The sequence below is a fragment of the Trichomycterus rosablanca genome, chromosome 7 (assembly GCF_030014385.1).
Source record: "Trichomycterus rosablanca isolate fTriRos1 chromosome 7, fTriRos1.hap1, whole genome shotgun sequence".
Lineage (NCBI taxonomy): Eukaryota > Metazoa > Chordata > Actinopteri > Siluriformes > Trichomycteridae > Trichomycterus > Trichomycterus rosablanca.
In genome coordinates this window covers 28,026,368-28,054,189 of record NC_085994.1, presented here as the reverse complement: position 1 = coordinate 28,054,189, position 27,822 = coordinate 28,026,368, and the positions used below count along the sequence as shown (strand labels likewise).

The 27,822-nt window shown below is 37.5% G+C and overlaps 1 protein-coding gene across 1 annotated transcript in view; it reads right to left on the bottom strand.

Moving 5' to 3' along the window:
* Nucleotides 1-12,519: 12,519 nt before the first annotated feature.
* Nucleotides 12,520-27,822, bottom strand: part of LOC134317836 (ERC protein 2) — a 278,737-nt gene continuing 263,434 nt past the window's right edge. Inside the window, exon 18 of the mRNA XM_062998556.1 lies at nt 12,520-12,605. The gene's annotated coding sequence lies outside the window, so the exon portion shown is untranslated. The remainder of the gene's footprint in view (nt 12,606-27,822) is intronic.

Genomic DNA, 27,822 nt, shown 5'->3' with positions numbered 1-27,822 from the left:
TGGTTTGTATAATCAGGTACATTTTCACACGTTGAAGTTCTTTCATAACTTTAGTCTGGGTACACTGAAAACCAACCGGGTCAAATATTCTTACAGTACTTGATTAATATGATAGCGTAGAAAGTGAGGTGCCTAATACCTTATAAATGTTTATGACTGACTATTATGACTTCTTTATGCCTAGGGAACATATATATTGAAGGTTGAAGGTAAATTCGTCAGGATGGATAAATGTAATCAAAGAACCACCAATACCAGGTCTTTCATGACTGAGACATAGCTGCTGAAGCATGGGTGATACAGTCCATAGTCATGCCATGTGAGCCATGTAATGCAAGAAAGAAGCCCCTGTTCCTGATTTTTCTTGGTCTGTGTGTTCGGCAACAAACTATGGACAACCTTAGGCATCAATTTTAGAACAGGGCTACTTGTTTTTGTTTGATAGCCTTAAGGCCCATGCCAATATTATTCTGAATATGTAGTTACTCAAAGAAAGCTCAGTTTTAAATCATATAGCATGTCAAATAAGTGCATGTCAAATGAGCCTTAATCCTATTTACAATCATTTACTTTTAATTTTTCTTTTTTTTATTTCAACAATTTGTATGTATTTATAAAAAAAAAACATGTCTAACACTAACATCCTGAGCACCTGGCTACTAATAGAAAAGCTGTAATTTATATTAAATAATAGGTAAAATTAATACATTTTAAAGGTTTTAAAGGATGAAGAATGCATTAAAGGATGAAGAATGCATTTAGAAACACATCTTTTAACTAAAGTTTCAGCAGCATTATTAGTGTATCTTACATTTGGTATGTTAAATATTTCAGCAAAGTGCTGTCTTCTGTAACTGTTAATTTAATACTAGCGTTCTTTTTTCCAGAGCTATAAAGGAAGCAAGTTTGACTGATCCTTGAGAATGGAAAGCATGAAATGGTTTTAGATTCTAGATAACGCAACACCACTGGAACCTACAGTATATCTGTATACAATAGGGGTGTAACGATACATCGTTTCACGATGCATCGCGATGCAAAAATCTAGCGATGTGCATCGTGGACATCTGCGCGATTGTACGATTGCACGTGCGTTCTGTAATTTATTAGTGATGGGTCGGTCGCGAAATTAATGACAGGATCCGGAGCCGATTCGTGTTTTTTCCGGTTTTTTTTCCGTTAAAGCGTTTCCGTGGTGGCGTTTGTGTGTTTACACTGAGCAGGAGGGGCGGGGTTACACACACACACACACACACACACACGGACAGCGTGCACACGAACAGGAGGGAGGGAGAGAGAGAGAGAGAGAGAGAGAGAGAGAGAGAGAACTCAGCGCTTTACAAGCAGACATTACACGCTGGAAAGATGAGGAAAATGAGTGAGAGGAAACAGTAAAGTTTGGACACGAGAAGTGCAGACCCACTTAACTTAGGGAGACGAAGTGTTCAGTCTACCCACATCTTATACATGTCACTGTGTATTGTAGCAACATCTGTCCCATCAAAGAGAATCTTTTCCAAAACAGGGCAGATCATAACAGAAAGGAGAAACAGGATCAACCCCTCAAAGATGAGCTCCTTGTTTTTTCTGCATGCCAATCTTCACTAAATACTTACTGTCACCTGGATGCTGCTTTTTCTTTTGCACATTTTCATTTATATTTTGTTGAGTGATGCTTTGTTGATGTTGTGTTGTTCCACTGTAGATGCAAATTTACAAATAATCAGACACAATCAGACCTTTTGGTCTAATTAGATGGGTCTTTGTTTTTGTATTTTATAATTTATTGTTGTAGCACTCTGTTCCACGTTGAGTATATAAATAAAGCCATTTAAATAATAAACATTTGATACAATGGTTTTTTTTACATTAGTAATTTATTTTACATGTAATGTGTTAATAAATTAGTTAAAGCTACAAAAAAAATATGTTTTAAGGCTCAGCTCAATGAGCTTGTTTGATTACTTTGATTTTCAATTTAAGATGGCGATAAGTAACTTAAATTTGGTAAACCCGTTAGGTTACAGTAAAGTACTCTGTTTTTGGTAATTACCTTTAATTGCAGGGGACTGAAGTTTTTTTTTTGTTTAAAAAATGAACAAGAAAATGTGCATTGTTTTGCACTGATTACACTTTCAAAAAAATCGTGAGAAAATCGAATCGTGAGCTCAGCATCGTGAATCGAATCGAATCGTGAGCAGAGTGTATCGTTACACCCCTAGTATACAACAATTAAGTTGTCTGCTGAACACACACACACACACACACACACACACACAAAACGCACTCACAGATGTGCATCTCAAAACAAGTCAAATATGTACTCGTGCCCACAAATATTCAAATCTTTTCACACTTCTGCACCAGCACATTCTCAATGAACACACATTTCTTCCTTCTCATTCTTTACGTCTCACTGCAGATAGAGCTATGGGTCTCTTTGAAGTTTTGTTCCTGGCAAAGGTCTATCAAGGTTGGCAAATCACGTACACACACACACACACACATACACACACACACACACACACACACACACAGTGTGTCATGCACTTTGAAGTTGGCTCATTATGAAAGAGTGACCAAATGCTCATACCACACTGTAGTTTTACATTCTTTGAGGAATTCAAAAGCTTAAGACCTTCAGGCCTTATTACAACAGGTCTCCCTTTAAATGTGTACTTAAATAATGGGATGAGTAATAAAGCATGCATAATATAATACATGCTCTAATACCCCCTGATATTACTTTTTTTTTTTGGTTTAGAAGAATGACAAGCATGCTACTTTATTTCAGCAGCGGTAACTCAATATTTGTTAAATGTAAAATAAATCAAATGATTAAAAGATTAAAACACTACACATTTTCTCTACATAAGGTCTTAGTTACATTTGTACAATGATATTTGTACGTTTTATAGGTACAAACTACATGGAACAGCAGTCTCTTTCCTAAGGTGGGGAAGAAAAGCAATAGGGCAGTAGCTCAGTGGTAAAGGTATTGGACTAGTAATCAGTGTCAGGTATTCACTGTTCTGTTCAGGAATGTGACAAGTAACTTTGATTTGATGATGTTTCAATATTCCAGAATAATAAAAAGATGAATGAAAACCACCAGATTTAAGTCAAGCTTCTTTCATGGCCTTCACATTGTTTAGATTTTTAACCTTTATGGGAAATTCTAAAGTTTTTATTTCAGAAATGTTTTACCACAAACTATTAACGTCTGCACATAAATTGTGGTATATAGTGTCTCTAATCCCTAATAGCTCCTCTAAAATAATATGTTGTTATTTAAAACAATAAGACCAATAACAGTTACCAATACATATTTGGAACAATCTTTATTCATCTTTAAATCTTTAGTTATCTTTAAATTACAGCTCACCAATAAAAAACAACAGGAATTAAAATGTGGCAAGGCATGCTTTAGTTTGCATTGGTGTGGCTTGGCAAAACCGAACCTGGTGTAGGTTGTAAAAAGCAGCTGCTTTTAAATGGAGCCCACCATGACCACGCTCGTGTGGCACTCTGGGATACTGCAGGCTGAAGGAAGAAAATGTCTGAGCATGTTGCCTAAGAGGTGAAAAGAAAGTGTCAAGAAAAAGAAAACTGAGTTGACCGGCAGCCAAATCATCACTCAAAAAACAGAGCTGGAAAGGGGAAGCCCAGATTTTCAGAGCTGCTGTAGCACCACACGCGAGGAACGGTGTATGATCAGCCTGGCTAATTGCATGTCTCTGTTGTCTCATCTGTCAAGCCTGTTCAATTACACATAATCCCTGTGCTGATACACACCATCCACTGTATGAACCGCAGCCTGCACACACACACACACATTGCTCATCTTTTTTTCACTTGCTTTATTCATTTCCAGACACCAAAATGCTTTTCAAGGCTCTTTCTAACAGGCAACTTCCGATTTCTTTTTCTGTCTGTTCTTTGTTTCACTGTTTACTCTCCTTTTCTTTATTTTCTTTCTTTCAACATCATCTTTGACATTAAACAAGAAAAGAGATAAAAAAATGACGCAAGGCTTTCATCTATGTGTCTGTGTGTGCCTGTATTTCTATGTGTTAAAGAAATATGTGAGTAAGGAGGGTGATGTGACTCAACTGACATTTATAACTCTCTAAATGCAACTTCCCCTCCTCACACACACACAAATAAAATATTTCATTGTCACTGCTATAGAAGATAATATACCTGGGGGCCATAATGAAGTAAATCGCTAAATTCACACTACCAGTGCAAATGTCATGTCACTATGTCTTCATCGCTTTGCAGTGCTTTTTCTGCACAAATTGAATTCAGTCCAAATCATAGTTACAAATCATAAGACTGCCTTAAATGTTGTCATGCCGGTGCCTTAATACATGCCCAAAGTAACATAACTTGCAGGACTTAATGTGGTTCAGCAGCTCCTTTTCTGTTCTGGCAACTTTGTAAACTTGTTCAGTGATCATAATCTTCTTTTTTATGAGATTTTAGGCAGGTTTTTATGCGCTTGTTCTTGAAAGTTTTTCTTCCTTTTTCTTCCTTGTCCAGGACTCACATCAATATGTGGCTACTGGCCAGACCAAGACTTTCATCAGTTGTAGCTTGGAGATGGTGCTGACTTGTTTTTTCATATTGTAGCGTCGGCACAGGCTTTACCCAGAAAGCCTTGCGGCAGTGGTGTCTAAGCTCACCGTAGCCGTGTATCCCGTTGTTGGGAGTGGGGTGGCTGCGGTGAGGGTTGGGTAAGTAGCTTAAATGTTTGTCTGTTGTATGAATGTATGTGTGTATGAATGGGTGTCTGTCCTAATCCACTGAGTGAACTGCCAAAGGCAGCTCACTTGCGGCCCTGACGCTACCCTTTCTGCTCGCCGGCGCCACAATATCCTTCCATATTCTCCATTACAGACATGCCTATTGTCATAGTTGATTTCACTTCACCAGCATATTCTGTAGTATTTGAAACTTATATTTCTACCTTCTATCATAATCCCCAGTACATTTTCAGTGTTCATAATCACTTTTGTTTTTGCTGCATTTATGAGCATGTTATATTCCTTCGCAGCCTACTTGATACGACACATCAGCTCCTGTAGTTCTTTTGATGATGTGACCAATGATACAATGTCATCAACATACCTGAGATTGCTAATGGTCTTTCTACCAATCCTGAATCCTCTGGCAAATCTCTGTAGCACCTTTCCCATCACTTGTTCTCCAAGAATGTTAAACAGACATCGTGAGACGTTACATCATTGTCAAACTCAATTTCTTACCCTGAACACGATCCAAATACTGAAATCTTTTTGGAAGGTGAAAGGAATCCTAGAGGAAACTCCTCACAGGCTGTTAGAATCCTGGTCCCACGGCCCTTTTATAGCTGTGTGGCTCACACAACCTGGTTTTTGTAACGCTGAGTGTGTATTATCAAAATAAACCAAAATTGAGACACAAACATGTACTTTCATACATAGAAAAGGAAATTGTACATTAACTAATACCTGTATTTTTTGGATGAGTGTATGTTCTTTAATTTGTGAACTGACTATATTTAAACAAAAGTATTTTAGCTTTCTGAAAAAAGAAAGGACAATATCTAAAAGAAAAGCTTCTCATATCACTGACAAAATATTTACTTTCTCCACCTTCTCTAACTTTTCTTCAGTCATTTTATTTGCCACTTGGGACTGCTGTTAATCTCTACAAGCTGTCATTCAAGCCGCAGCAGTAAAAGTTGAATCTCTTTTACATGAACACAGATAAAGCTTAGAGGACAGACAATAATGTACAAACAGATGTGAACACCCATACAGTGTTTTTCTCAAACCTAGTTACCACACACAATGCTGATACAGCATGGGGTCTGAGCTGACTCAAGCTGACAGGTTACACCAGGCCACTCTATGATATGAGCTTACATCACTATGACATGAGTTTAAGCAAACAAAGTCATGCTGATAGTGAAACATAGCAGCTACTGATTCTTAGACTGTAATTGTATAGAGAATGCATACTCAGCACTGGAGCACCGGCTGCTCAGTCCTGAGGAGAACATCACTTTGTACTTCTACAATTACTGACTGTAATACATCTGTTTCTCTGCATGCTTTGTTAGCCCCCTTTCATGCTGTTCTTCAATGGTTAGGACTCTCCCAGGACCACCACAGAGTAGGTATTATTTGGGTGGTGGATCATTCTCAGCACTGCAATGACACTAACATGGTGGTGGTGTGTTGTGCTGGTATGAGTGGATGAGACACAGCAGCACTGATGAAGTTTTTAAAAACCTTACTGTCACTGCTGGACTGAGAATAGTCCACCAACCAAAAATATCCAGCCAACAGAGCCCTGTGGGCAGCGTCCTGTGACCACTGGTGAAGGTCTAGAAGATGACCAACTCAAACAGCAACAATAGATGAGCAATTGTCTCCGACTTTACGTCTACAAGGTGAACCAACTAGGTAGGAGTGTCTAATAGAGTGGACAGTGAGTGGACACAGTATTTAAAAACTCCAGCAGCACTGCTGTGTCTGATCCACTCAAACCAGCACAACACACACTAACACACCACCACAATGTCATTGTCACTGCAGTGCTGAGAATGATCCACCACCTTAATAATACCTGCTCTGTGGTGGTCCTGTGGGGGGTGTCCTGACCATTAAAGAACAGGGTGAAAGCAGGCTAAAAAGATATGTAGAGAAACAGATGGTCTGCAGCCAGGAGCTGATAAAATGGACAGTGAGTGTAGAAACAAGGAAGTGGTTTTAATTATGGCTGATCGATATATATATATATATACAGGTTGGACCAATTAGATGCTGTATATTACAGCTGATGCTAATTTTCAAATAATGTAAAAGTGACATAACTTTACTGCTTAATATTCTTCACTATTTAAATTTTTTTAATGTCTGTATTTGCCAATGTTATATATCAATTTGTCTTTGATTACCTATAATGCCAAAATGAAAACCTGTTTTTAAAGGTTTTTAGTTCAGAAAGGCACACATCTAGGTCTATAAGGGTAGTTGTCAGGGCAAAAATATAAATCAATAATTCTGAAATGGAAGAAGCTTGGTTTTTTTCTCAAGGTGGCCTTCCAGACAAATTGGGCATTCTGTTGGAATTCTTCTGCAGCACTCTATAAACCCTTCATTTCATAAAGACCTTCATGACAGAGTAGCTAGAGAAGCCACTGTTGGGTAGAGTACTAATGAAAGCCCACTTTAAGTTTGCTAAACAGTATGTAAAGCAGTCTGGCAACATGAAGATTAAAAATCATTTGGTCTGATTAAATGAAAAATTCAACTCCTTGAGCAGAACAGCAAACACTATGTCTGACAAAAATGGCACTTCACTATACCTGGCAAAAACCTTCCATACAGTAAAACATGGTGGTGGCAGCATCATGCTATTGGAGTGCTTCTCAGTAGCAGAGGACTGCTAAAACTGAGAGATAGATTAATGCAGCCAATTACAGGAATAACCTTAAAGAAAAACTTCTCCTATAGGCACACAAACTCAGACTGAGGCAAGTTCCCCTTTCAACAGTCAAAACAACATTAGAATGGCTTCAGGGCAAGTCTGTCTTTGAGTGGCCCAGACAAAGCCCAGACTTAAATCCCATTAGACATTTGTAGAGAGACCTGAAGATGGCAGTTCACATACGTTTGCCATCCAATCTAAAAGAGCTTGAAATGCTCTGCCATGACAAATAGGATAAAGTGCCAAATCCAGGTGTTCAAAGCTTGTAGAAACGTATCCAAGAAAACCTGCAGCTGCAATTGCTGCCAAATAGGCTTCTACAAAGTGTTAAATAAAGGGTTTGAAAATATTTTGAATAGTTGCCGTTTTTAACTTCATCATAATGGGTGATTAGGTGTTGATTCATAAGTAAAAATAGTATCTTTATCCATTTAAAAGCAACTTCATAAAAAAAAAAAATAATAATAAAGTATGTGAAAAAGTCTAAACATCATTAATTTTGCCTTTAATATTAGCCTATGCAGATCAATTCCATACATAAGAGGTGACTTGCTTTGTTTGAGATTTAAAAACTTAAACCTTGGGAGCTAAAAAGTAAAAACCTGTCCACATCAAAGATGTAAACTGTGCAAAACCATTTCCATAATCTGAACAGGCTAGCCAGAAGTTGATCCAACATGACCCCTCTTGCATGTTTAAATAGTAAAACTATCTACAGTCTCTTTCTGACTTAATTTGCCAACGTAAGTTGCCAGTTTTAGATATGGCTTTAGGTTTACAAACACAGAAAAAGAGAACGAAGGAAAAACAAATATGTAGCATATTACTAAACTCAATTTAAAAGCTGAAATCAAAACAATATTTTGTAAATAAATAATTATGAGCAAAAAAGCACATGTTTAATCCTTCCTTTCTGGCTTTTACTTAATTTGTCTTTAAACATACAAAGCAAAACATCATGTTTTGTGGAGCTGTTACACACATGGTGGTTGCTTGTGTGTGTGTGTGTGTGTGTGTATGTGTGTGTGTGTGTAAATTTACAGGGGTAGGAAAAACAGGTCTTTTATTGGCCAGGCTGCTAGCTAAGTGCGGCTTTTCTGAACAAACTTTAACAAGTATGTGAAATCCAGATGCAGGCTGGAAGGCTGAATTAAAACACACAGACTTGATGTGTGACAGACAGAGCTACAGCCCTAGGGGACCTGGCTGGAAGCACACACACACACACACACACACACACACACACACACACACACACAACACACACACAACACACACACACACACACGATGAAGAAAGAATAAACCAGAAACAACCTATAAAACTGAAGGACCAGTTTCTCTGTCCATGAAGGGTAAACAACACAAATTTGATAGCGGATTTGAGCATTTGAACATTTTTGTGTACATAAGAAACGAATCAAGCTGAAATATTAAGCGTAAATGCTGTGTAAACACTGTGATACCTTTATCGGTAATGATAAATGACACATTCCAGCTTCAAACAGCGATTTAGCAGGTAGGGATCCTTTACACAAAAACAGCCTCAAACAATGTAACCTATAGCTGTCTAACATACAAAAGACCTGGTGGATTAACATTTTTAATTGTTAATTTGATGCCTGCAACACACTCAAAAAAATGAAACATGGGCAAAATAAGAATAAACAGTGCTCAGAATATTTAAGTTACACCATTTTAAATAGGGCTGGCACCGATCCGGTACTCTGTATCGGTATCGGTCCGATATTGGCCCAAATCACTGGATCGGATATCGGAAGGAAAAAAACGTAAAATATTGCTGCTTAATGTAAGTAACCCTTAATGTAAATAAGGCCATTGTTTGTGTGTAAAGCAAATAACACACAAAGATATGTTCCAACAGAGTGCCGTTTATTGCTAGCTCACTTTGCAACTGCCGGAACAAGGTGCATCTTGATGACATCATTAACATGTGCCACTGATCTACAACCCATCTGCAACAGCCATTCAGAAATGAAAACACACTGACTTAAATTTTTAGCATTTTAAAAATAATCTACTACTGCCACATCTAAAAACACAGTTTAAACACAATAAAAATTGCTTTATAAATGAGAAATCGCTCACCTGAGATAAAGAAAACCTATCTTGTCCTGGCTTGGAGATCTCTCACATCCTCAACAATTAATCCATTAGTGTTATGAAATAAAACAAACCACACTGTTTCCTGTTTAGCCACAGATGTCCTCTTTAAAACCCAGCAGGGTTTAATAATCTAAAAACATGACAGAACCTTAACGGAAAATCTTAACTCTGTGTCAATTCTAATTGGTCCATCGCGTTTGACTGACATCCACATCTTCCAATTGTAGACACTTTGGACGACACACCGTAAAGCGAGATGTGTCACGTGAACAGCTTGAACGTAAGTGAAACCAAAAATGCTGCTAAATGTTCTGTGTGTAAAAGTTCAAATAAAAACAGCAGTTTTGCATAAGTGTGATGTTGTAGGTTCTGTATTTATTCCTTTAGAATATTTATTTCACAGTCTGAGCATTGTTATTTAGATGCCATGGTGCATTGAGTCATGTATTATTACTGCTACATAATACTGTATAATGATTTATTAAATCTGGAGAGATCTGAGTCTGTATAGGGCAAGGTTAGAAACCACTGATGGATGTGCATGACCTTTAAGGTCTCAGACGGCAAAACATGAGAAACTACCATGCTGTTGTCATAAATATAGCCACATGGGCTTGGGAAACTTCAAAAAAACGTTTTCACTCAACACAGTCCGTGCTGCATCACGAAATGCAAGCTAAGCAGAAACTCAGCAGAGGTCTCTGGGCCCAAGCTTGTCTCAGGTGGACCAAAATGCAGTGGAAATGTGTGCTCTGGTAAAATAAGTTCACATTTTCAGCTTGTCTTTGGGAAAAAATTGATATCGGGTTTTCCGTGTCAAGGACAAAATGGACCATCTAGACTGTTACCAGTTCAAATGTGCATAATCCAACATCTCTCATGGTATCAGGGTGCATCAGTACCCACAGTATAGGTGACTTGTATATGTGTGAAGGTACCATAACATCCCCTTCTAGGAAGTCCATGGTTATTTCTGCAAGACAATGCTGGGCCTCATTTTGCACACATGCTACAACAAGGTAGCTTCTCAGACACAGAGTATGGGTGAACTGGCCTCTCTTAGAAGTTCATATATTTTTCTTATTGAAACTGTATGGCTCATCATGAAGATAAGTATTAAAGAACAGTCACCATGGGCTGTTGAGCAACTGAAGTCTCGTATTAAGCAAGAATGTGCGAAAAATCCACTTGCAAAAAATAGGAAATGCAAATAATAAACACGGCGTCACAACGTCTCTGTTTTTTTCAAGTTGCATGCATCAAATTTAATAATAATAATTTGGTCAGTAAACACTGGAAATCCTTCATTTGTACTTAGTTTTAAATCCTTTCTTACTTCAGTTTTAAGAGAATTTACAAAACACAAATTAAGTTTTTATTGCCTTTTACAAAATGTCCCATTTTTTCCTGTAAATAAAGCGTGTGTACACAGTGCTATAAAAAAGTATTTGCCCTCTTTCCAATTTCTTTTATTTTTGCATATTTCTCTCACTTATATGTTTCTGATCATCAAACTACGTTTAATGTTAGACAAAGACAACCCATGTAAACACAAAGTTTTCTAAAATGATGATTTTATTTGTTAAAGGAAAATCCTGCTGAGCTCTACCTGGCCCTAAAAAAACTGAAATTTGGTTTCAGTTGCACTAACCAAACCAAGGCATGATTACTGCCAGCACTGTTGAATCCAACATAACTTTAGTACAACCTGTCTGGCAAAGTAAAACAGCCTAGAAGGTCTCAAAAAGCGTTTTATCATCGTCATGTTTAATACAGTCATTGAAAGGCCTGAAATGCAGGAATGGATTTATACAAAGTTGACCAGACAAAACATACCTTGGGTGCATTCATCTCCAATGAAATTAATGTCACAGTAAACACTTTTTGTCTCTCATATACCACAACACATCTAGTCGATAATAGTTCATAGACTGATGAGTTAAAGGTTGAAAGCAAGACATTACATCTGGCATAGAGCTAACTCCACATTCCTCCATTCCAAGAAAATCATACCAGCAGTTAACATGGTGGTGGTAGTAAGTGATGGTTTGTGAGTGCTTTGCTCCTGCAGGAACTGGATGACGTCATATTAATGGAACTATGAATTCTGAAACTGGCAAGTTACTGGCAAGGGTGGCACACCCAGTTATTATGGTTATGATGACATTTTCTTTGGGATATGGGTGATATATGTTTTGAATAAATGTATTTTTCATAAATGATTATTATTATATTTTTATAAATCATTAAGATTTAAAAGCTGAATTTCGCTTTTGTTAAGGTAGTCTTTATCTTATATTACAATTAGTTGAAATATCTAAAATGGTTAAATGTAACAAATAAGCAAAAACTGAAGAAATCGATTAAGGGGCAGATACTTTTTCTTAGAACTTTATATATTAAGGTTGACTCAAAAGTAAGAAAACATCCATAAAATGAAAATGGTTTGGCAGACAGTGATCCAGTTGTAGACACAAGCTGAGGAAAGAAAAAGGAAACCAAAACATCATCAACAATTCTGTTTTTTAGAAGAACTACCTTCTATATCTTCACAAAGTATACAAGCGCCTTGACGTGACCCCACAGATAGAAATGTGGTGGCCACTGGATTGGACCCCTTTGAGCAGATTTGACCAGTCCAGTCTTTGAGGAACTGCACATCAAGATAGTCTCTTGACAATGTGATGTCAGTGATGCAGGGCATTATCTTGTTGGAAGAAATTAGGAAATGTTCCGTCCTCTGACAACAATGAAGGAAACATCTAACAACACTGCATAACGGTCTTAATCTTCCAACAATGAAGCAAAGTCCCTTAATTTGGTTACCCCATACACCACACCATGCCATGACTTTAGAAGAGGCAACCATGTTAGATGGATTAGTTCACTGAGGGGTTGTGTAGTAGCATTGGTTGAAATCCTCTGCAATGTGTGCAATTTCAACAGGTTGACAATCTCAACATGATCTGCTTAGGATACCAGCATCCTTCACATTGCCTGTACAGAAGAAAAATCCATATTTTAACATGAGTACAAATAAAGGTTTGTTGTTGTATGTGCATCTACAGTTTCAAACCCAGTAACATTAGTTTTGATTACATTTGCATGTATAGAATTTACCAGATAAAAGTTTAAATTAAAATTGTGACAAAATACAATACAAGCAGTTGAGGGTTAATTAGCACTGTTCAGAGAGGCTTTGTTAAGTCATGTTATTGTTTACAAAAAAACATTATTTGCCTAAACAGATCCAAGTTTTTGTTGCATCATAGCAAGAAGGTCTTGGTTTGTTTCCAGATAGGGTGGTCTGGGTTCTTTCTGTGTGGAGTTTTCATGTTCTCCCTGTGTCTGTGTTGGTTTCCCTCCACAATTGCTTGTGACATTGTGTAACCAAAGTATAAGACATGACAGAATCCTAATAAACAAACAAGCAAATAATAAAAAAATTTTTTTAACACTCTGTTACTTTCTTTTTTCATTGGTCAAGTCTAGACATCAACTTTTAAATGGCTTGTACATTGTTGCTTTAATTGTATTCTCCCATGTTGTTGCTGGCTGTCCTTTTTTTTTTACCTTTAACACTTTTAAACATAACTATGTTTTTTTAATGAATTGGCACTTTTCACAATATGTCCAATATCTTTAGTTTTGCTAAGTACCCAGTCTGTGACTGCAGAATAATTTGTTATTAATAACTGATCCAAGTAGGCAAAAGTTGTGCACCAATTTGACATCTTTATTAACAGTAAAGTTACTGGTAAAGTTAGTTTCTGTTATTGTGACTTTTTCACTTTATTATATTCAATTTAATATACGATTTGGTACCACCACTATAAAAACATAATAACTATAAACAAAATACTAAAAACTTACCACAAAATAAGTGGACTTAATATTCTGTGCTTGTTAACTCATTTGGGTGTGTAGTGGTAAATTATACTATCGCTGGAAACGGTTGAATCCCCAGCAGTGCTTTTTCCCATCCTTTTGCCCATATGTTACTGCATTGTGCCTAGTGATTTTAGGGAAGCCGAACCAACCATGACCCTGACCAGGATAAAGTGATAAAGGCAAGTCATAGCCTAGCGGTTAAGGTATTGGACTAGTAATTAGAAGGTCGCTGGTTCAAGCCTCACCATAGCCAGGTTGCCACTGTTGGGTCCTTGAGCAAGGCCCTTAACCCTCAATTGCTCAGACTGTATACTGTAACGTAAGTCGCTTTGGATAAAAGGCGTCTGCTAAATGCCAAAAATATAAATATATATAAATAAAGTGGTGGTAATGCATGAAACAACAAGACCTGGTGCTATTATTAGAATTTGGGAATGGTTGGCATTAGCTTCTATTTATTGTAATTTTACTCCCTCCCTATCCACCACTGGACATATTATTTGGATGGTGGACCATTTTCAGCACATGCTTTACAATGACTTGGAGGTTGGGATTTGAGTAGAAACTGTCACATGACTCACTGACTCAAAATACTGATTGGCAAATGTCACCATGTGAGTAGGAAAGTAAAGGAAAAACATTTAAAGTGCTGTGGCATGAGGTATATACTGGGGCAGTATGCAGTATATGTTCGGGCAGTATGGAATCAAGCTTTTGAACACAGCCACCCAATTCTGGCTTGGTAATTAGCTGATAAGTTGAAACAGATGTGTTGTGAGCAAAGACCACATTACAATGTGCAGGGCAGAGGTCCTCAAGTACCATTATTGAGAAATACTGGATTAGAATATGTTTGGTTGCAGGGAAAGCCACATATGTCTGCATCTTTACATTCTTCAAAACCAAAACAAGAGTTTGCTTTGTTTAACATTTTAGAATTATAGATCTGCACAAATTCCACACAGTGACAGTTGTGTAAAGAAATAAGGGCAGGACATTATAAATACATAAAGCTGAAAAATGTACCAATACAACATCCATATGGTTTGAATTGCTTTGCAATTTTCAGCTGAAGTAAATGTCTGCCTATCTGGTTTATTCCCTGATGTCTGATTCAGTTGCACAAAAAATTATTATGATTGATGCTTGATTTTATATAAATGAGGCTGTAATAAAACCTTTGACCACTAAACTGGTCCAAGCCTCAACCCTATCCTTTTACATTTTATAGAAGTACAATCATGCCAATTCCACTGAATATGCAATCAGACAACCACAGTGTGACCTTACCTGGACTTTGTATGTTTGTTTCACTTAAAATCTACATCTACAAGCTGGTACAATGCCAGGTACAGTATGTCTGCTTTATATAAAATTCTTGAAAACACTTTCAAGTAAAGGAGCCTAGGCCGAGGGAATGCAACTCAAAGTCCAAGTGAGAGATATGCAGAACAGAAATGAGAGCCAGCTGTAAACGAGTAAATAAACAGCATTGGGAATCACTGCATCCAATCAAGAGCAATTCAATGAGCTGATCATTTACAGTCACTATTAAAAGAACCACGATAAACAGGAACCTGCAGACTTTCCAAATGGAAAGTCTGCAGGTTCCTGTTTATCGTGGTTTATCGTGGTTCTTTCCCATCATTTCACTCCCCTACTTCCCTCTCATTCTTCCACAAGTTTCAACATTGTTTTCTTCCTTTCTCAGCAATACACTCATTAAGTTTTATTGTCTTTCATCCTTCTACATTTATATATTTCCTGTCACCTGTTTTTTTTAGAATCGTATTAAAATTAAATGGTAAAAATATTTGTACACTAGATTTCCCGCAATATTTGTAACCTGCTAGCACTTTAATACAGTCCTATCTTACATAAAGCATTCAGAAAATATGCACCAAATGGTCAGCAGAAAAGAGACACACTTTTAATAAATAAATAATAATAATAATGTCACAGTGTTGTGATAGTATGTGCGGGCTCATAACACAACCATGTTTCAACCAAGCAGAACATCTTTACCTTTTTTTAATGTTTCTGGGTACTTCTCTTTCACTTAAAATCGGAAAGTTCGATTTATGTCTCCCATGTACTACAGGCTATTTTACAGCATTTAGCTAACCCTCTGTGTCAGTTTGGAACTGTTCGTAAAGGTCGTAACACATCCCGAACTACATTGTTAAAAATTATACACTGCATGTATCAATTATACTTGGTTTTATTACATCCGTTTTTTAAATGTTAAGTGGATTCCAAAATTAAAAGTATTAAATCCCCATCTCTGCTCCATGTTTAAAACATGACTGTGGGAATTTACTTCCATTCAACCACAAGACACGTTAGAAACAGATATTAGGTATAGCTTGCACATAACTTTTAAAAAAAAATCACACAACTCCTGAATTGGACTGACAGACCAGTAAAAACTTTCCACACCAAAATTGGTAAACCTTATCTTTATAGGTCATGTTTTATGTGAGGGGGCTGTCAAACTGTCAAAATACATAATTCTCTAAAATGTCCTTAAACATGTAGCATTATCATTCCTCATCATTGGAACCTGGAACAAAGAGATCTAAGAGATCTCACACGCTTCTATCATACAACTGTTATTTTTTGACAATCATTTGAAATTCTATTAAAATATATACTGTAGATGTACAAGGTTACACACAAAACAAATTAATCTAAATATTAATGCAGTATTGTGCAGCTAGTTCCATTTTAATGTGCTAGCAAAGCACTCCAGAGTGATCAGTCACATGGAGCCTAGCGTGGCTTGCCGTAAGAGATACAGCTCCTTGTGGGAAACCAACACTGGCAGGTGATTAGAAACATCCACAGATTGGACATGTGTTGGAAGGGGCGTGTGGTGATCTGGCTCTCCTTAATCAGATGGAGGTTGTGCAAGTGGCAGTGGATTTAAAATCAGAAATTGGAAATGACTAGATTGGTAGATGAAGGGTGAAAAATCCACAAAACAAAATGGCTTCTACAGGTAAGGTATATTATACCAGGCTTCTTTCAGCACTTCCCAGAGTTCTTCTTCTATAATATTCAGGTCTGGAGTTTTATCGGCTGTTTTTCTTTCCAAATATGATTTTGCTGCATTAGCAGTGAGCTTTGGATCATTATTATGCTAAAAAATAAAACTGTTACCAATCAGGCACTTTCCAGAAGGAATGGCATGAAGAATTAAAACCTGTATGTACTTTTAAGCATTTATGATCTCATCAGTTCAAACAATATTGCCAACATCACTGGCAGAAATGCAGCTTTAACCCAGGACAGACCCTCCACCATGTTTCACTAAAGGCTACAATCACTCATTCTTCCATCTCTCTCCAACTCTTCTTCTTACGTATTGTCAAAAATTGGACCCAAAAATTTCAAACTTGGATTTGTCACTCCATAAAACTCTTTTCCACTGATCTTCACTCCAATCTTTGTGAGCTTTAGAATGTCTTAGCCTTTTCACCTTCAGTTCCTTTGTAAAAGTGTTTTTAACACTTTGGCTGCGACCCTTGCAAAAAGACCATTCAAACTCAAACTCAAAGGAAGCTTTATTGGCATGACAAATAAAGACTTTCGTATTGCCAAAGCTCAGTTACAGAGAAAAGAAAAATAACAATAAGAAAGAACAAATATATCCAAAACAGTTACAGGTGCAAAAATAAATAATAATTAAAAAACAGTGCAAATATTTGGTACATTGGGTGAGAAAGTGCAGCTCCGTCTCTACTGTACTGAGAGTGCAGTGCTGACACAGCCTCTCCTCCCGGGGCGGTCAGGACCGGGTGTGTCTCCATGGCCAGGTCGTGTGCGCTCAGTCTGTACCTCGTCAAGGTGTTTCTTAATTTAGGATCAGACACTGTGCTCAGATAATCTGCTACATTGTAGTGTCAGTTTAGGGCCAAATAACACTGCATTTTACTCTGGACTTTACTTTCAGCTTCCCAATAATTCAGATATTTTATTCTCAGTCTTTGTGTAATTTGGTTCATTCTAATTGGGTTTGCAGATTTTTCCTATTCCTGAGTCTTTACTGTGTTAGTGTGTGTTAGTGGTGTGTCTGTGTGTGTTAGTGGTGTACCGGTATGTGTTAGTTGTGTGCCGTTGTGTTTTGGTGGTGTGTCAGTGTGTGTTGGTGGTGTGTCGGTGTGTGTTAGTGGTGTGCAGGTGTGTGTTAGTGGTGTATCGGTGCAGTGACTCAGGACCAGCTGGATGAGGGGACTGGTATCTTTGCTCAGCTCTTGGTGTTTCAGGGCTTTATAATTATAAGATTGGGGGTCGCTCTCTTTTAGATGTTTCCAGAAATTAATTGCTCTTTTTTGTATGTTTATAATAAGTGAAAATCGGCCTAATTCTGCCCTGCACACATTGTTTGTTGTGTGTCTGTGCACTTTTAGAATTATTTTGCAAAACTCTGTGTGTAGGGTCTCTAATGAATGTTTGTCCCAATTGTGGAATTGATGGTGTGTTAGCAAACCCCACACTTCACTGCCATATAGAGCAATTGGTTCAATTATTGATTTAAACATTTTTTGAGCCATTCCTGATCAAGCTTCTTAGAACTGTAGAAGGGTCAACTTGGCATCCTGATGAAGCTGCCAGATGCTAAGCCAGGTCCTTGCTAGATTTCTTCTGGTTTTTCAAAGTGGAAACTATGAGAAACTTCTCACCAGAAGTCTCTTCTCATCTTCTTGTCTTTCCAGTACTTTTTATCCTTGATCTTTACATTTCTTTATAACAGCTTGAAAAACACACCTTAAGTTTTGGGTTTGTTTGCTGATTTTCCATTTGAGAGTGGCTTTATTTAAATTATGATTTAAATCTGTCAAATTCTGTGATCTTTGGCATTTTGAATGGATTGATGTAACTGACAGTTGATCTTATACACATTTGCAAGCTTCCAATTAATTAAACACATCAACATGTGTATGTAATGCTCAAGAATGTCTTGCTTAAATCTGGTTTAACAGACCTTTTTCACAGCAGTTATTTTGATATGAAATAGTACAGGATTTAGTATTGACATTATTTAAGGTTCATTTAGGTTTAAGAGATCCAGGTTTCTTCCGTTGCTCATGTGTACGGGGAGGCCACGCCAAATACTCACACTTTAGCCTATAGCTAAGCTGCTTTTTAATACTGCATAAAAATTACATGTATTTTCTTGTGAAACATACATGCAATAAATCACTAAATGCAATAAAACAGAAATCTGGCTTTCTGCTTAACATGTCTTCTTTCTGTCAACAGATACTAAAGGAGTTAAAGTAGCAGCAAAATAGTAATACCTAGTAATTATGTTTAATTAATGAACTAGTAAACTGCCACATATAATTATGTAATGGTTTTGCTATTGGGCCAAAATAAGGCTTACCAGCTTCGTGACTGAGCCAGCAGTACTGGCACAAACTATGTGGAAACGAATTACATGCTACCAATAGACTGATGCAGGGACCTGTTAGTGTGATAAAAAAAGCAAGCATAATGGATTTAAATGAACTTAAAACAGTGTCCATTTTTGTGAGGCTGGACTTGAACATTATAAGTGTTAATTCAAAACCGGGGCCGTCGCCGTGCATCAAAAGATCTGCAGTTGGCCGTGTTTTGGTAAGACAAGGAGGAAAAGCATGGCAACTAATCCTCTGCTGAATGTTGCCTTACAAGTACAGCTTTTACATGAAACCCAGATAAAAGACGCCAAGACTATAGACTTTAGTCTGCCACACGCAAAAAATCCCTTCATCCAACACCCGCTGCTGAAGTACACATTAACCTCAGCACTGGCAAGGAAGCAAAAATGGCTTCTGGGAATGATCAGGCTTTTTACTAACTCTCCTGGCTACCCCTTACTCAGTTACATTAACCCAGTTCATGCTAATTTAAAGTGACAGAGCCACAGACAGGGATTTAGCTCCCACACGTCATAACATGCTTTCGCCCTCTTCAGCACGTGCTATTGACAGGACCGCACACACTCCGGCTCAAAACACACATGTCTGAATTGAAACAGCGATATCACCTAATTCAATAATCTGTAGGGCTAATAGCTATTGTTAGCACTGTGGTCGCGTTTCTTATGTCTCTTGTATCAGAAAACCTTGTAGTCAAGCTTTTAGCAGTGCTCTGAATAAGAGCTAAACAGAGTATGTACGTAAAAATGTGGGCAGTAAAGAAAAGGTGAAATTCACTTTAATCTTTTTTTGATCATGTGCACCAAGTAACACATTATTAGGATAATTTCCTACTCTTATTTAAGCAATTAATGGCATGAGTTTTAAAACTCTTATCTAATAGAGAAAGAGAAGCAAAAACTTTCTGTTTTTTTTTTTCTTCTCTTATTGCTGTCTGTTCTCGTCTTCTATCCACAGAGTGAAATGGCTTTTAAAAGAAAAACAAAATGGAAAGAGACGAAAGCGCCTGCTGGTTTCTGAGCTTTATCAGATTTGGATTGTATGACTGTGGAGAGGGTCCCTGTATGCATAGCTGATCACTGAATGCAGGATAGAAAGAAAATATTGAAGTGCTCCTGTGTCGGCTTGTTCAAATACTTTAGCTGTTATTTTTATACTGTTCCATTTCACTACATGTCAATCTTGTTCAGAAATGTTGACTTTCTGTTATACAGTTTTATAAGTCAACCCAGGGTGGAGAATGAGTGTGGCAGATTAGATTTAGTACAACCACATACTGTAACATAGAAGCAGGTCTGTAGGTGTCTATCTACAGTATGTGTACAGTGGACTATGTGTACGAGTATGTGTACAGTATTCGGACCCCTTTTTTGCATGGCTGATTTTGTTTTGATTTCAGGAGCTTTTGTGACATTCTAATCCCATTCTAAATCCCATTCTAAATCCGTAGGCATTAATACATTTACATTATTAGTACTTAGCAGATGCTTTTATCCAAAGCGACTTACAGTACTGTGACAGTATATTGTCTGAGCAATTAAGGGTTAAGGACCTTGCTCAAGGGCCCCACAGTGGCAACCTGGCAGTGGTGGGCCTTGAACCAGTGACCTTTCAATTACTAGTCCAATACCTTAACCACTAGGCTACAACTGCCCTAAATAAAGCAATAAAAATAAGGAGTTAATTCCACCTTTGCAGCTATACCAGCTTCCACTCTTCAGGGAAGGCTTTCTACAGGATTTTAGAGTGTGTCTGTGGGTATTTTTCCAAATAGCATTTGTGTGGTCAGACATTGTTGTTGGATGTTGTTGGGCAGTTGCAGCGTAGTGGACTAGTAATCGAAAGATCGCTGGTTCAAGCCCCACCACTGCCAGGTTGCCACTGTTGGGCTGAGCAAGGCCCTTAACCCCCGATTGCTTAGACAATATATACTGTCAAAGTACTGTAAGTCGCTTTGGGTAAAAGCGTCTCCTAAATGCTGAAAATGTAAATGTAAAATGGATGAGAGGGCCTGGCTCACACTCTCCATTCTAGTTCATCCTAAAGGTGTTTGATGCCGTCTGGCAGGTAATGTTCAATTGGCATGCACCAAACCAAGGCTCATCTATCAAAAAAGCTTCATTAGATTCTGCCACACAGAGAAGTGTGATTCACCACACTCCAGTGTGGCATGCTTTACACCACTCCATCCGATCCTTGGCATTGTTGTGGGTAATGTAAGTCTTGCATGCAGCTGCTTGTGAACAGTTTAGTAAGATTATTTCCTTCACAAATGTTTGTATAGACACACTGCATGGCTAAATGTGTGTGGTAGCATAAGTGTGAACGTCTTATAACTGGGGATGTGGCTGTGTTCAGAATTAACCAATCACACTCAAACTCAAGTAAAATAGAACTCAAGCAAATGAAATCAATTAAAGTACAATTAAAGTTTAACTCTTTTAGTAGGATTTTCCTGACATTTACTTAATTGAATCTTACAGCTCAAGTCATCAAAGAGAACTCATTGTTAAAAGCTATCAGTCAGGAGAAGCAGGAGAAGGTACAAAACATTTCCAAGGCATTACAAATATCATAAAACACAATTAAGATGGTCATCAACAAGTGGACGGCATTATAACAGGGGTGTGTAATAAGTTTTACAAGACAGCCCTCCACCACTGGCCCAGGGTAAAGTTTTGGTAATGCCACCGGTCTTGTCAAGCACTCGACAGACACAAAGTGAAAAAAAGCTGGGTTAGGAATCCTCTTCCTGCGTCTGCAACAGTGAGTCCTATCATCACTTTTTGCTGTCAGAAAAAGTGGTAGAGGAATAAAACTTTACTCATTATTTAACTAAATAAGTTAGGATGCAGTGAAAAAAATGCTGACTCAAAATGTCTGTTTAGTTAAATGGCATCATGGGAAATGTAAGAAACAGTTAACTGAATTGAAACTACATGGAAGAAACAAATTGAAACAAATCTCACATAAAAAATTTATTTACAGTAAATTTTCATTTAAATATATATATATAAAAAAACCTTTTACTGTTTCATTCCTTTTTCATTCCTCATGTGTTGTTAATCTTTTTGAAGTGTGTGTGTGTGTGTGTGTGTGTGTGAGTGTGTCTGTGTTTGTGTGTGTACAAGGACTTTCCCGGAAACTTCCCCAGGTGCACTGACGCTCCACTTGCATTTGGCTTTGTGTCTTAGAGCCTAAAAAGCTCACGCAAATGCTGCTTTAATCCCTGCTAATGTCCCTTTCACACACACACACACACACACACACACACACACACACAGACACACAGAAATTGTACTGAAAATATTGCACTGCAACCTAAAACACTAACACGTCCAAACATGTGAATCTTATTTGAGAGCTTTTGTGTATGTATGTGCATTGTGTGTGTGTGTGTGTGTGTGTTTGTGTGTTTGTAGGTTTGGTTCTTTAAGCACACCTGCATCATCATAACGCAACACTTTGTGTTACATTCTTCAAAAACAATATAAATGGTAAACAATACTCTTCTGTTCACCCATTAGTGCTGGGAACAAAACCAAAAAATCACTTTAGCTCATTTATCTCTGCTTTACATATTCAAATCCAGCTTCCTGTTCATAGTGCCAGCATTAAGAATGAGAAGGGAGAATGTGTCTAAATGTTTTCACATAGAGAGAGAAGAAGCACCAGAAAAAAAAGACAGACAACTGAAAGAGCGTTGTCAATAAAGATTTTAAAAATGAGTTGTGGAAAAAGTATTAAATAAGAATCACATGGATATTTCATCTAAGCCAACCATGATCATTTAAAATAATTGTGAAGGGGCGCTCAGGTGGCACAGCGGCTGGGCTGGATGCCTACATGAACAACGATTGGCTGTTGTTCATACAGGGTGGGAGCCAGATAGGGACTTCTCATAACTGAGGCAATTATGACCTCTGCTGGCTGATTGATGGTGCCTGCATAGAGTCGAGGAATAATGCGTTGATCAGGGTGTGGCTCTCTGTACACAAAGCTGATCCGCATATGAACTTGCCTCGTGCAGGTAAAAAGATGCAGTCGGCTACGGCACATGTGTCGGAGGGTGTGTGTGTCAGTCTTGCTCTCCTCAATCAGGGCGGGGATCGGCATCAGTAGAGAGGAAGCATAATGCAATTGGGTAATTGGATATGTTAAAAAGTCAGGAGAAAAAGGGCAGAAAATGCATAAACAAAAATATATAAAATAACTGTGAATAAACATAACATTCCACAGGATTACAGCAGAACAAAATAGATACAGATGTTGTTTCAAGGTACCACTGTAAATATCCATCATCAGAAACTTTATCAATGCAGTTAAATGATTATCCAATCATGTACTTAAATCTATGACATTAAATATGTTGTGTAAATAAAATTTGTGTTGTGACTGCCACTTAATCTTAAGCATATAGAAAGCTAAATGCACTCAGGTGTAATTTTTAGGCACATTTTAGCTGCATTCTGTGCAACTGGTGATTAAACCTAAACACAGTTTGTACACTATGTACACTATGGGTAAAAGATTCACAATTGTTTTTGCAATTTGTTTTACAAACCCACATATAGGTTATAAACACTAAAAATGTAGGTTTTTGTATAAAGAATTTGCAAAGGAAGCCAAGGTATCAGTAAAAACTGTTTCATACACCATCATTTCCATTTCTGACATTTAGCAGACACTGTATATCCAAAGTGTCTTTTATTTGTTATTGAGTACAATGTGAGCAATTGAGAATTAAAGACATTTGCTCATGGGCCCAATAGTGGTGACTTGATGGTGGTGGGGCTTGACCCAGCGAACTACTGATCACTAGTCCAGTACTTTAACCACTGAGCTACCACTGCCCATCAAAAGGCACTTTAAAACTGGATAAACTGAGAGAAATAAGCTTGGATAGACCCAAAGCAGCACTACTAACAATTAAATGTGAAAAAGTGAACAGTTTGAGTGATAGGTGGTTCACAGGATAACGATTTCAGCTTCAGCTTAAGATTGGTTAAAGCAAGCCAGTTGCAGTTTCAACTGTGATAAAAACACTGCAGGTTTGACAAGTCAAGCTGCAGTAAGAAAGTCATAGCTAAGATGGCAAAAATGATAAACTAACTGGGGCATTCAGCACCAGAAAATTAATACTTATGACATGTATTCAAAAATGTAATCTTTAGAGAGGATTTTTGTATGCTGCCAAGAAGGCCAACAGGATGGTTTCTTAGTGTGTGACACCAACCACAACACACGGAGGAGAAAGCATGATGGTAATGGTGATGCAAAAGCACACATACATACATACATACATACATACATACATACATACATACATACAGAGGGGAAAATAAGTATTTGATCCCCTGCTGATTTTGTAAGTTTACCCCCTTACAAAGACTTGAACAGTCTATAATTTTTATGGAAGGTTTATTTTAACAGAGAGAGACAGAATATCAACAAAAAATCCAGAAAAAATAAACATTAAATAAAGGTTATAAATTAATTTGTATTTAATTAAGGGAAATAAGTATTTGATCCCCTACCAACCAGCAAGAATTCTGACCCCCACAGACCGGTTATGTGCCCATGAGGCACACAAATTAGTCCTGTCCCTGTATAAAAGACTCCTGTCACAGAATCAGTTTCTTCCGTTCAAATCTCTCGACCACCATGGGCAAGACCAAAGAGCTATCAAAGGACGTCAGGGACAAGATTGTAGACCTGCACAAGGCTGGAATGGGCTACAAGACCATCAGCAAGAAGCTTGGTGAGAAAGAGACCACTGTTGGCGCGATAATTCGAAAATGAAAGGAATACAAGATCACAGTCAATCGCCCTCACTCTGGAGCTCCATGCAAGATCTCACCTCGTGGGGTAAGAATGATTCTGAGAAAGGTGAGGTCAGCCCAGAATTACATGGGAGGAGCTTGTCAATGATCTCAAGGGAGCTGGGAGCACAGTCACCAAGAACACCATTAGTAACACACTTCGCCGTAATGGATTGAGATCCTGCAGTGCCCACAAAGTCCCTCTGCTCAAGAAGGCTCATGTACAGGCCCGTCTGAAGTTTGCCAATGAAAACCTGAATGATTCAGAGAAAGCTTGGGAGAATGTGATATGGTCAGATGAGACCAAATTTAAAGCTCTTTGGCATCAACTCCACTCGCCGTGTTTGGAGGCAGAGAAATGCCCAGTGGGGATGGTGTTCTTGGGGTCATATCCAGCATTTCTCTGCTCCCAGCTCCCTTGAGATCATTGACAAGCTCCTCCCATGTAATTCAGGGCTGACCTCACCTTTCTCAGAATTATTCTTACCCCACGAGGAGAGATATTGCATGGAGCTCCAGAGCGAGGGCAATTGACTGTGATCTTGTATTTCTTTCATTTTCAAATTATCGCACCAACAGTGGTCTCTTTCTCACCAAGCTTCTTGCTGATGGTCTTGTAGCCCATTCCAGCCTTGTGCAGGTCTACAATCTTGTCCCTGACGTCCTTTGATAGCTCTTTGGTCTTGCCCATGGTGGTCGAGTGATTTGAATGGAAGAAACTGATTCTGTGACAGGAGTCTTTTATACAGGGACAGGACTAATTTGTGTGCCTCATGGGCACATAACCGGTCTGTGGGGGTCAGAATTCTTGCTGGTTGGTAGGGGATCAAATACTTATTTCCCTTAATTAAATACAAATTAATTTATAACCTTTATTTAATGTTTATTTTTTCTGGATTTTTTGTTGATATTCTGTCTCTCTCTGTTAAAATAAACCTTCCATAAAAATTATAGACTGTTCAAGTCTTTGTAAGGGGGTAAACTTACAAAATCAGCAGGGGATCAAATACTTATTTTCCCCACTGTACATACAGTACATACATGCATGCATACATACATACATACATGCATACACACATACATACATACATACATACATACATACATACATACACACATACATACACACACACATACATACATACACACACACACATACATACATACAGTACATACATGCATGCATGCATGCATACATACATACACACACACACACATACATACATACATACATACATACATACATACATACAGTTACCAGTTGCAGATTTTATCAAGATATACAATGCAACATATGATTTACAGGATTTATACTGCATCTGTTCAAATTCTGGGGCTTTTTTACAGCATTCCATTATGAATTTCTTTAAAAAGCTCTTATAATTGTGTACGTAATCTTAGGTCAACACTAGTAGTTAAAGAGTTATTTTGAAGCTTTTCCCCCTGCTAATAATTGTAGGCTGTAAGGTTTGTAATTTTAGATGCTATCCATAATTACTATAAATTATTTTAAATGTAAAGCAAAAGCTCCAGAATTAATTTTACCATAGGTAACAAAAAATTTTTGTATTCTTATCTTTTGAATATGTGGATTCTGAATACCTGCAAACTGGTATTGCCCGACATTGCTCAATCTTATAAACAGACGTTGTGGCACCAGTACTAGCCTTACCTAACAAACAGCAAACAACATAAACAACATTCCATATAGTCACCTAAACTCTTTAAGGAAAAAATTGATTATATAACAAGGTGTTACTGTGAAAAAAAGAATAGCTTAAAGTACTGTTCCTCAGGACATTCTACTGTAAACTGGTTTTGAGTTACAACTTTCAGTGGTTCTCAAATAGCAAAGCTTCCAGAGGAATGAAAATGTGAGATTGCTAACACATTCCAAAAGTTCCAGTGCTATAGCTTCCTAATCCATTAATAAAATGCACACACACATGCAACAAAACCCCACAACAGTGATACATGGTCAAACTGACACATACAAAATAATGTAAATACACCATATGGACAAAAGTATGTAAATAACTGACTAAACCCATAGTCATTAATTAACCCTTCATTTGTGGCTAAAACAGCATCTAATCTACTGGGAGGGCTTGCACAACATTGGAGTCTGTGTATGGAAATTGATGCCCAGTTCAGATCCAATTTGTCAGATCCTGGCTCACAACTGATGTTTTCATTTATACAAAAGAATGGGGTTGAAGTTGATGCATGCAGGCCACTGGGGCTAGGTCATACCAAACTTGTCAAACTATGCAGTTATAGACCTCATTTTGTGCCCCAAAAAAGAAAGGGTATTCTTTAATCTGATCATTAAATGTACTTAATTTAATGATTAAGATGGGTGTCCACATACTCTTGACCATAAACTATTTAGTACTGATGTTTAAAATTATTTTCCTTGTTATATTACTTGTTCTGTGCAAAATGAGGGAGGAAATGAACACAACAAGATAATCTCAGGCCTCTTTGGTTCTATTAGTCATCTTATTAGTCAGATAACTGCACCACGAAATCCTCCTTTCTGCTTTAATTCCAAAATATTTCTTGCAAAAGCTACATCACAGCCAAATATCTTTATATATTTGTTCCCAATTTAACTCCTAACAAGTTTTAAGAGCTGTTATGTGTTCTGGGAATTTTAGTTTTCACATGCTTTTAGATTTTGTTCCCTAGACTAATTATTACTACCATTAATTACATACCATTTCTAAACTATGTCATACAAATTAACTACGTGATTACAAGTGTGGCAGAAAACTTTAAATGGGAATGGCAATTTCAGCCAATCATATTGATACCAGGTGTGTATAATCAAGCATTCAGCCATGAAATCTCTATGGACTGACATTAGCATGTAAATAGGTAAAACTACATGACTATTTAATTGTGGCACTCTTCTAGCAAGTCAATTTCTTATATTTCTACCCTATTAAAGCCGCCCTGTTCAATTGTATGTTGTTATTGAAAAATAAACATTTTCAGGAGCAACAATAGCTTAAATAGGTGACCAACAAGTTTACAAATCAGAAGCACAAAATGCAAAAAGAAAAAACATAT